Source organism: Cuculus canorus, chromosome 1 (genome assembly GCF_017976375.1).
Source record: "Cuculus canorus isolate bCucCan1 chromosome 1, bCucCan1.pri, whole genome shotgun sequence".
Classification (NCBI taxonomy): domain Eukaryota; kingdom Metazoa; phylum Chordata; class Aves; order Cuculiformes; family Cuculidae; genus Cuculus; species Cuculus canorus.
Window position 1 is genome coordinate 145,142,721 of NC_071401.1, and position 8,964 is coordinate 145,151,684.

The 8,964-nt window shown below is 40.1% G+C and overlaps 1 long non-coding RNA gene across 1 annotated transcript; it reads left to right on the forward strand.

Moving 5' to 3' along the window:
• Positions 1–2,623: 2,623 nt before the first annotated feature.
• On the forward strand, positions 2,624–8,719 carry LOC128851653 (uncharacterized). The gene is made up of 3 exons (XR_008449046.1): positions 2,624–2,689; positions 4,235–4,515; positions 6,348–8,719. It is a non-coding gene; the product is annotated as an uncharacterized LOC128851653 (long non-coding RNA).
• The last annotated feature ends 245 nt before the right edge of the window (positions 8,720–8,964 follow it).

Sequence of the window (8,964 nt, forward strand, 5' to 3'; positions counted from 1 at the left end):
GAATGACTGACTTAACAGGATATATACCGACCGACTTACAGGCTATATAAACACTGTTGCTCAGATCTCAATAAAGAAGTTGTCACCTTTCATTTGCAAAAAAAGCTGCGAACCAGTCGTCTTTAAATTTATAACTATACTTCACTCATCTATCTTGTCAGGCAGAGGAATGTTTTCTTGTGCTTCATCTGGCTTCCATCTAAAAAACACCTCATGGCAAAAATGCGTACAATGCAGACACAGACAAACTCTGCTTAGAAAACTTAGGTACACACATCAGTTAAGTGGGCACATACAGCTGTGCGATGTGCAGCTACACATGCGAGTCCTTAGCACAGCAGCTGTCACTTAAATAAAGTTTGTAACCACTTTGAGAGTGACTGATTTCATTTTCTTTCAGTAAAGAGCCCAGGAAAGCTTTTTAAGCAATAGTTAATACATGAAATTATGTCATGAACCTGAAATCATGTTTCTAAACCATGGCTAAAACACTATGAAGGCAAAGTTCCCAACTTTCTAAGTCATCTATTCTGGAATATGTTAACAGACCTGATGGATTTGGTCATAGTTGTCTTGGTTTGCTTTGTTTTTCCAAAGGTCAAGTATTTGAGTTCTGAGACATTGCAACTTTTAAGCTTCATCATCAAGTGTGGCAAATGTCATGTCTGTTGTATTTATTGTTCATACATAAAATGAACTTTCCTTCTTTCAGATGTATTCTTGTGCCCAACTGACCTGGTCAAGCCCTCGCCATTGGAGGCCGGTGCTCAAGCCCATCCTCCCCTAGTGTCCCGGAGCAGCAGAGTTCCTGGGAGGGAGCTATGTCACCTTATTGTGCACCTAAAGGGAGAGAGAGCTCCTGTGGCAGACATACTCTGTGGGAACAAACACATGCACACATTTAAAACATAGATTGTCCTCATGCACAGTCCCTTATAGATAACTTTGCATTGTTATATGAGGTCTGACGCAGAAAAAAAAGTCTGTGCTTGTTTTATTTAACAAATTAAGAAAATGACCTACAATCACCTTCAAAATAGTTCCCTTCTGAGCTTTCACACAGCTGCTTACGATGTTGCTGACTTTCAAACCAATTTGGCAGACTGTTTTCTAGAAGACTTGAGGATCTCTGTTGTTTTTGCTTTCACAGCTTCTAGTGACAAAAAATGGGTTCCTTTGAGCATTGACTTCATCTTTGGGATCTCTTCACTGAAAGCCTCAGTGAATAACTGAAAAGTTTCCGTCACAAATGTCTTCAGTTTCACAAGAAACTTAATGTTAAGTTGCTCTTCACTCTTGCACACTGACATTTTCCAACTGAGGGTAACAAAATGCCTATATTTGAACACGTGTCCACTCGTACGTATCGAATTGAGCTTTGTCTCACTGTGACAGGTTAGAACATGTTCTATAACCATCTTTTTGTCTCTCCCCCCCATTCTTGTTTCTCGAGCTACAGAGCTAGTCTTGTCTTTTTTATGTCAGACCTCATTTATTTTATACTTTGTATTTTACACATTCCTGCATTTTGTGTGCATGTATGTAGGTTTCAACCTAAAATGTAAGATGCAAAACTGCATTAAATAAAGTGGTCCCTGGCTGTTAAGGTAAAACTTTCAGGCAGGATTTTGCTAGGTGGATGTAGGGCTGCATGTTGAGGAGGTTTTCCTGCTCTGTGAGGTCTTCCAGGCTTTTACTAGGGCTTGCAGCAAGATGAATTGAAGCCGCCTTCTGCCCGTTTAGTTGTAAAGAGGTGGTGAGGCAATTGCACAATTAAAGGCTGAAAAAAAACCCGACTGGCTCTGTCCCTGCAAAGGTCGGTGCCTGCCTGCACCATCAGAAGTGGCTTCTTACACCCTGAAATACATCTCTGTGAATGTGAGCTGGGAGAGGGCCAAAGTTCTCAAACTGTCTCAGGACACAACTTGAAGTGGCTGGTTAAACAAACATTCTGTTCGTGCTCGATTGAAAGGAGGAGGAAAAAGGGAGCATACAATGTCTTGTGGAAAGGCTTTAGAAAAAGAAGTAGATGGTCTAGGATTGCATGATTTAAAAAAAAAATTTAAAAAAAAAACCCCGCCAAGCTAAATGTAGGCATTTTAATAGAAAAGCTGATGTTTCTTAAAAGCAAATGAAAACTAATATAGGTTTTGACTTTATGTGTTGCTATTTCAGAGACACAGTGGGACTCAAAAAGAGCTGGTGTATCTTTTTTCTACCAGAACTTCAGACAGCAGTGAGTGTACAGGATGACTGGGTAGAAACAGGAGAAATCCTTGTATTAGGGTATACCATAATGTAAGAAACTAGGGCGCCGCCTTTGTTGTCAGAAAACTCAGGATGGGGAGAAGGAACAGGCTCTATGCTGAGGAGTCCAGAATCATTTTCCTCCTGATTTACTCTTTGTCTCTCTTCCATTTTTTTCTTTAAGAGGGGGAGGGACCTCTGGCCTTTCTCATCCCTTGGTCTGTCTAATGTCATCCTCTTTTGTTCTAATGTGACATATCAGAGGACAGGTCACGTTAATGATATGTGAGAATAGTTTCACTATAAGAGAAATGGAGTGACACACTCCTTCCTTATAAATAGGGAAGGGTCATGTACGGGAACAGAAAGGTTAGAGATAAGCTTTCTGGGGATACCAGCTGGGAAAGAGGAGCAGAAATTTTTGGAGAGGAGAAAGTTGGAGGTATGTGGCAGAACTATGTTGGGCAGAGGAAATATGTAACAGAAAAGTAGATGGATTAAAGAAAAAGAAAGAATGGGCAGGATTAGGCAGGAAAAACAATGGGGAAGATGCATCACAGCTAGGAAGGAATGTAAACTATGTCAGAAACTATGTTCAACTCTTTTGCTGACACACAGTCACAAAGCCTTTTCCAGTAAACAATAGATAGTACATTCTCAGCACGTACGAGTAAAGACTACTGAGGAGATTAGAAAATAGTCTAAAAAGTGTGAAACTTTTCCCCCTCTTCTCCTTTTCCCTCCCATCTTTTCCATTCTCCATCTCCAGCACAAACATGAATTCTGGGTGTTTTTTATAGCTGAAGCCAACTTAGTTTCATGCAGAAAAGAGATCTGAAATAGATTCAGCATTTAGAAAATACTCTTTTAAAAGAGTCCTCAGATGCCACTGACACCCCGTTTAGGTTTACAAGCTCTTGGCATGTCAGCATTTCCTCTGTTGAAAGAACTGTTGAATTATTATTAACTTTATTTTGCAAGCATGTACATTTATTTATGCTTGTGAGATCCATGGCAAAAGAAATGACAGTTTGCTCAGGGCTTTAAAATCTTAAATGAGATTTCTGAGATAAAATTCTCTCCTTGTAAATAAGAATGCTGACTGGAAAGTTTGGGGTGATGAGGGAGGGGAGAGAGAAGGAATTTTGCCTGCACAGCAATTCAGGAAATGCTTAGCCAAGAACTGAAGTAGAAATGAATTAAAGCTTTTTCTTACTTGAAGAAAATAAGAAAATATCATGTAACTGATTGCCCCATCAATAGCAATTGCTTTATATTGACTTATGTTGGATTAACACCTCTTATTGACTGAATTGCAAAAAAATCCATGAGGCTTTTGGGAGGGAATTACTTTATCAGTGATGTTTACAGATCAGTGCCGTTTGCAGATGCAAAGCAACATAGCTGGGATTCTCCCTGAAAAGATCACAACTTGCGATGAATAAATGTTCATTAGATTTTTGAAAAAGAGATTTAATTATGATGCATCTAGTGACTAAGGGATGAGGAATCACATAGAATAACATTTGTGTTCTGTCCAGTGTCTGACAGAGTCAAGCAGGTCAAACACCCAGATATTTCTTTATAAGACCTATTCTGACTAAATGTGCTTGGCCTAGACCATGCAACCTTTCTCCATCAGAAGTTCCCCCCAATTAATACTTATATTAAAGTTGCGGTGGTTGGTCCATCCTTTTACTCTTCTTTCACTTCCTCCACCCCTCTCTCTGTGTTAGGACTTACAGAACAAGCTGAGCTTGTACCTTGGAAACAGATAATTTTCAGTAGCAGAAACCTTAGCAGAGGTGGGTGTAAGTATGAACACCATGAGGTGTTCAGTTTAAATGTGAAACAGCTCGACAACAAGGGCTTAATCTGAAATACACGCAATATTATTCCTCTGTGTATCTTTAGGACCACATGGAAAATCAAGTGCTGTTCACTCAGGATGTTATTCTGTTTTTTATTTCTGATCCTGTGATTGAAGGTGTTATATGCAAGTGCAGGATAGTCAGGAAGAGCCGGACTGTTTCTACATCTGTCCTTTTCCTTCTGGTTTCATTCGAGTCACTCTGCCAAGGGACCAATTCTCCCCCCTTCAGCGAAACCCCCGCAAGGAGCGAGAGGTCACACTGCCACCGCGTGTTCCCTTGCTGGAACGGCACAACCTACGCCGCCTCCCTGTCACTGCTCCTAGGAAGGTAAAACTTGCAAAGCAGGCTTGGAGAGTAACCAGGAAGGAGTTAACTCCCTGCTTGAAAATCTGAGGTCGGTATTTCATTGCAATTTTTGTTTGTCACAGGAGATAGATCTGAAGTTCAATCCATCGGTCTTTTGCACTAATACTGATATCTTGCGTTTTCCCACAGACATATGTCTTTCATCCTAGCATCATTTTTACCAGCAGAGAAAAAGAAAATAATCTATTTTGTCCTGTAGGGTAATTTGAAGTGGAGATTTTTTGCAGAGCCAGCTGGGGGAAAAGTATTACTTTTGCATTGGTAAAATGAGTGTGATAGCAGGGTCTTACGTGACAGAGATGTGGCAATAAAGGCAGTAAGAGCTGTGATGAGGACACTCTACCTGATCTAGAAAGGGATCAAAGAAGTGGCAAAATGCCTAAAGGAACAAAACACATGTGCACACAAACACACACGCAAGGTAACAATGATCCGCGCTGGAACATCACAAACCTTCCTTCATTCACTCCTTTTCATGAGATGAGCATGCAGCTGCTGGTTTTGGAAACCAGGGCCATAGCTGAGAGCTGACTAAACATCCTGACTTGAGAAATGTCATATCAAAACTGCCATATGGCAACAAGCGCTGATTTATGCCTCAAGATAGCCGAGGGCTGCAGGAATTCAGGGTGGTCCTGAAGCCACAGATAACAGTGGCTTATCAGACATACAGGTTTTTTGTTGTATAGTAGGATAGAACTAACTTATATCCTGACCTGGGTGATAAAGCAATGTTCATTTCATCAGTCTAGCCTCAATTTATTTCTTCCTGCAGCTGGAGGCATTGGTTATTTAGTCCACCTACAACAGGGAAGCAGTTGCCGTTGGCTGAGGTTGTAGCCCTCAAGTAAAAGCTCTGCTCGAGCCACAGACTGTTGGAAAGTTTTGCATGCTGTCACTGCCACACAGAGCTCGATCTGAGGTGAACGGGATGCTGTTGCTACAGGTCTGCTAGAATTCTACATTGGAATGCATTCAGCCAGGGATGTTTTTGGATGCTATGCCCAGCACAAGTTGCGGGGTTAGATCATAGATACATGAAGGAGATAGAGCAGTCCTCAGGAGAAAAGAGAATGTGCGTCTGTGGCTGCCCTTGTGTACCAATGACATCTGTCCTTCTTTATGATGCTGTAAAAATGTTTTGATGCAGTGGATGAGATGGCAGGAACAGAGAGAACTGAGATAAGGTTTTTAACAGGCCTGAGTATGAATCATCCCTGTGGAGATTCCCCAGCAGAGTCCAGGTCTGTTCTACTTGTTAGTGAGCTCCTCTTTGCACTGCAGGTAACGGAGAGCCTGTTTGCACAGCTCCTTTAGGAAGATGTTTTTTCAGTGAGTAATAGCGTAAGAAAGAGGATTAGTCTAGATTTTTTTGTCTCCTTACAGACCCTTTGAGTTCTTGGGCAGAATGAGCTGCATATTGTGAACTGGAGGGGGGGGAGCAAAGGGAGAGGAGAGAGGGGCAATAACTTCTGGAGAAAGGTGGTAAAGCCCAATCTGTCCTAGTCAGTCAATATCTTGTGGATAACATTCCCTTGACTGTTCTCTTCTTACACAGCTCATCACAGCCAGCTCAAGGCTTGCTAGCAAAGCAGGCAAACCTGAAAAACAAGGAAGCATGGGCAAAGTTGATAATGCTGCGTTTAAGTGTTGATAAAGTAGCAGTGCAGTCTGTCCATATATTGACCTATGTGCTGCCTGAGTACCTGCTGCACTACATGATTGCCTGTGCCTAAGCATTGCTCTTTTGTTTGCATTTCTTTTCTTTTCAAGTCCCTGTGCTCTATTTAATCCTACCATTCCTAGTGTCTCTATTTAGTAATCAAGTATGATTTTTTTTTCTTTCTTCTTCTTTTTTAGGCTCAGAGATGCACATATCCAGTTATTGGAACAAAGGTTGTGCTCTGCATCTGTCAGTTCTTGAGTCATCTGGGCACTGGGGAGAGAGCCAGAAAAGATCTAGGAAGACGTGTTCAAATAGTCTTATCAGATGCTATGCTAAAAAGAGCAAGAATATAACGTGACTTGTTTGAAATGAAAGGAATGAATCAGAGCTAATTCCAGTAGGCTGAGATCACTGCTTTGAGTAATACGCTTATTCAGTTGTCTCAGGTGTTGTTTTCCATGTGTTAGCATTTTGGTCACTGTAGTAAATGAACATGTTGAATATGTAGGTGGAGGTATAAATATTCTTAGACTGTTGACACAGGAACACACCACTAGTGTTTATTGAAGCTGTTATTGTATGCAGTATCATTTAGAGCCTCTGAATTTTATCAGGGAACTCTTAAACCCCCTTTTCAGGGCTGCATGTGAGAGAATTCTGTCTTCAGCTTATGGTACGAGTAAACAATACATCCAAATGACTGATGTCTCATCTTTGTACTCAAGTTGGGGATGGAGGAATCAAATATTGTCCCTGAGAAAATGTGGCAACCCAGAAACTGAAAACTTTTTTATTTTTTGGATTCTAATTCTCAGATGTATGAGATGTTGTTGCTAAGGACAATGATAGGCACCATTTTAAACTATTCTTTTTTCTAGTGTTAGTAGACAGGCATTTATTGGTCCCATATTTCTCCCATCAAAGCATCTTTTGAGCTAAAACTAAAAGTTTCTGGGTTTTCTTTTAAATAAGAGCTGTCAATATCCCTTCTCCAGGTAAAAATAAAATTATTAGCTTCATTAAAATAACCTAATTTCTTTGCCTATTATATTTTATGAAGTTGTATTAAATGGGCTAAATGCACTCAAGGAGGACATCTGCTGATTTCCTACTGTAAAGTAGGACTAACTGTATCTAAAATATCATAGATACCTAGTTATCTGCTTTTAATAAGTTTTTTTAATGCACGATGAGAGGCTATGTGTATATTATACTGTTTTTCAGAACCTGAGGATGTACACACGAAAGATCTGTTATAGGTACTCATCCATGTAGTGCTAGATTAATGCATCCAAACCAGTCACCATAAGAAAATGACAGTGTGCACTAAAATATATAAGAGAGTAAACTGGAAGAAAACCGAAGTGTACATGCATATTCATTTTGGTTCAGATCCTTTACTCTTCTTTAGCAGCTTTGTACACAAAGCAGTAACAAAGCTGGCTGGCCTGTTTTCCTGGGAAAGGAGAATCTCAGACAGACTCTAGTTGCCAGAACAGATTATAAGCAACCTGTGTTTAAGACTAGCAGGTCCAGCTGGTCAGCAAGAACTGCTGTTGAAAGCCACTCTATGAACACAAAGATTTCCCAATGAGCTTTTCTTTTTCTTTTTTTTTTGTTTTTTGGTACTTTCTTTTTTTGGGTAAGTCAAACTGATGAACTTTTTAAGGGCACATTTCTGGTAGTACTTTGCCATTGGTATGCCAGCTCAGAAAGAGTACAGTCCAACACAATCCTGGATCAAAATAGGGACGTATTTTGTTTAGTGGTGCACTTGGCAGTGTTAGGTTGGACTCGATGATCTTAACGGGCTTTTTCAACCAAAATGATTCTGTGATTCTGTGAAATGCAACCAGTTTGGCAGTATAAATAGCTGCCTTATTTCCTGCCCCTTTCGATTTGTATAACTCCCTCTGATTTTTTAAGGTTTTGTTGTTAGCCCAGAGAGTGGGTCGTTAGAATATGATGAAAAAGTTAATATTCTAGGCATTTCTAGCACAGTTTAGGGAGTCCTGCATCAGACCAAAGATCTAGGTAGCCTACCACGCTGTCATGGTGGCCAGAAGTTGATGCCTAGTATGAAAACAGTGAAAGGTGGAATAGTACTCCCTTAGTATACTTCTGTGGCTTACAACAATGTGCAGCTCAGGGTTATCTTTAGTCAGTGACAGTACCTCTGTGTTTAATTGTCTTTAATGACTTTCCCTCGTGAATTTGAATGTCTTTTTACATCACTATTGCCCTTTTGTAATACGTTATACAGCTTAATTATAGGCCATGAGGAGATATATTCCCTTTTGTGTTTTTTTGAATATGCTAGATGATAATTGGTATTATGAAAAAAAAGGGAATAATAGTTTCTTATTCATCCTCTCTGTGCAACTGATTATACAGTTTCCTATTATGTTTCTCTGCAATTGGTTTTCCAGGCTGAAGAGTCCTAACCTTTTAATAACTCTTTGCATGCAAATTGTTTTAGACTGTAGATCACCTTTATTGACCTCCACTTTTCTAGCTCAGCTCTACCATTTTTAAGATGAGATGCTAGAACCGCACACAGTATCTGAGGCACTGAGGCACCTTGAATTTATATAGTGCTGTGTGCATTATTTCCTGTTTCCTTCCTTACTCTGCACCTCATAATTACTTTATGTTTGTTTAACTTTTTTTTTGACTCCTTCTAAGCTGATGTGCAGAGGGTTCTTTATTTGGCCTTCATGCTTCCTGCAAGGATGTTGAATATAAACACATTCTAGTTATCATTATGGAGTTAGTCCTTGGTAGGAACATTGTGACACAAGCCAAAAATAC